Source organism: Spermophilus citellus (genome assembly GCF_964194105.1).
Source record: "Spermophilus citellus genome assembly, chromosome: 10".
Taxonomy (NCBI): Eukaryota; Metazoa; Chordata; class Mammalia; order Rodentia; family Sciuridae; genus Spermophilus; species Spermophilus citellus.
Window position 1 is genome coordinate 130085190 of NC_138197.1, and position 2550 is coordinate 130087739.

The window sequence follows — 2550 nt, forward strand, 5'->3', positions numbered from 1 at the left end:
TTTTGCCATTTCCTTTGTCGTTCCCATTCTTTCCTTGTTTCCTCAGTGTGTGGGCCTGGAGACTGAGACTCAGGCCAGAGTTCCTAATTTTTATTAGAATCCCATTCCTGGCATAACTTGTCACCAACCAGATGCCCTTATCTAGGACACCTAATCCCTGTGTTTCTCAGTTTCCTCAAATGTCAAATGATCCTCCTGCCTGTTTACATTGAGGAAGGACACAGACCAAAAGCAATTTGAACAGATAAAACTGTACAACTCCAGTGAAGTGGGAGGCTGAGGCAGGAGGATCACCAGTTCAAAGCCAATCGCAGCAAAAGCAAGGCACTTAGCAACTCAGTGAGACCCTGTCTCTAAATAAGATACAAAAAAGACCTGGGGATGTGGCTCAGTGGTTAAGCACCCAGGGTTCAATCCCTGGTACCAAAAACAAACAAACAAAACAAAATCTATACAACTAATAGAAAAATAGGACTGCTTATGAAAAGTGTTCCCAAATACTTGATGGCAACTGTGTTTAACCAAAAAAAAAAAAAAAAAAAAAAGACTGGGGCCAGGCACAGTAGTGTACCCCACTGTAATCCTAGCACCTCAGTTTCCTGAGGTGGAAGGATCACAAGTTCAAAGCCAGCCTCAGCAATTTAGCAAGGCCCTGAGCAACTTAGCCAGACCCAGTCTCAAAAAAATAAGAAGGGCTGGGGAGTGTGGCTCAGTGGTTAAGTGCCTCTGACTTCCATCCCTGGTACCAGAAAAATGAAATTTATTTATTTATTTTTTTGGTACCAGAGATTGAACTCGAAGGCACTCAACCATTGAACCATATTCCCAGCCCTTTTTTGAATTTTATTTAGAGACAGGGTCTCACTGAGTTGCTAAGCACCTCGCCATTGCTGAGGCTAACTTTGAACTCACAGTTCTGCCTCAGCCTCCCGAGCCTCTGGGATTATAGGCGTGTGCCATCACGCCTGGCTCAGAAAAATAAAATTTAAATTAAAAAGTAATAATAAATAAAAACCTTGGGAAAAAAACCCTGGAATTGTTGGGTCCTAGTGATGAGAGTCTGGGACTTTTCCTTTTCTCCTTTGGGCAAGTTTTCTGTCTCTGGTCACAACACTTTCACAACTAAAAGACAAGTTTAGCTAGGCCCAGTGGCACACTTCTATAATCCCAGCTACTCAAGAAGCTGAAGCAAGAAGGTCCCAAATTCAGGGCTAGCCTTGACAACTTAGACTGACTTACACATACCATTACACAGAGAGGGTACAGCCACTTGCAGGGCACCAGTGTTGTCATTGCCAATTGACTCAGCATTGGGGTCCCTGGGTCCCCTGCTCAGGCTGTCCTGAACTCTCCAGCTGCTTCCATCCAGAATATGGGAGTGAATTGGGCTGCATCACCCTTCGCAGTTCCTCCTCTCTCCCATCCCATCCTCCTCTGCATCCCTTTTCCCTCCACTCCCTGTGTGTGGATCAGTGACTACTTCCTAGCTAGACCTGGAGCTGTCCTTCTACAACCAAGGCTAATCCTGCCTGGCCTTCCCACCCTGCGGGTTGTTAGAGTTTGGTCCCTGAAGGTTGAGGGACCAGGAAGCATTTATAAGTTTGTAAGAGGGGGGAAAATGTATTTGAATGGCAAGGTAGACTATTTTTTTTACTTTATTTATTTATTTGTGGGCTGGGGATGTAGCTCAAGCAGTAGAGCGCTTGCCTTGCATGCATGCAGCCTGGGTTCGATCCTCAGTACCACATACAAATAAAGATGTTGTGTCTGCCGAAAACTAAAAAAAAAAAAAAGTAACTATTTAAAAAAAAATTATTTATTTGTATGTGATGCTGAGGACTGAACCCAGTGCCTCACACATGTTAAGCAAAACACTCTACCCCTGAGCTACAGCCCCATCCTGCAAGGCAGACTTTTTTAAATGGCCATATTACAAATTAAAGGAGGCTAAGAAAGGCAAAGTGATGTGTCTCAAACTAAAATTCATACCCAGCAGAACTAAAATTCATACCCAGAGTGGGGATGGGGTGACAAATCTCCAGAACAGCATCTCTGCCCTGGGATCACAGCATTGTCACACAACTTGTTGACCAGCTGCCCATCTCCTCCTAACAAAATCCTTTCTCGTAGCTGGGATTGTCCTCACCCCAGTCCAGCTCCCAGCACTCTTAGGACTTACTACTTCCCAGTCCCGAACTGGATACTTGAGGGCACTGTTTTGGTTTTTAAATTTAATGGGGAACATTGTCATCCCATTATATGCATGAGAAATCAAAGCTCGGAGAAGTTTTATGCAGCAAATATTTACTAAATGTCACGTGTCAGTCCTGCCACCTGCCTCTCAGTGTCCACTGACAGTGAGTGTTAGAGAGTGGCACTAGAGAGTGACGGGTCGTGGTAAATGACATGATGGAAAAGACTGGGGAACTGGGAGGGTTCTGAAAGACCCCTCTGTGGATAGCATTGAAAATGAAACCAGGAAGGCAAATGGATGTGAATTGTCCCCAAGTTTCATGTTAGGTGTACAGCCATGAGACCTGCAGGCAGCTT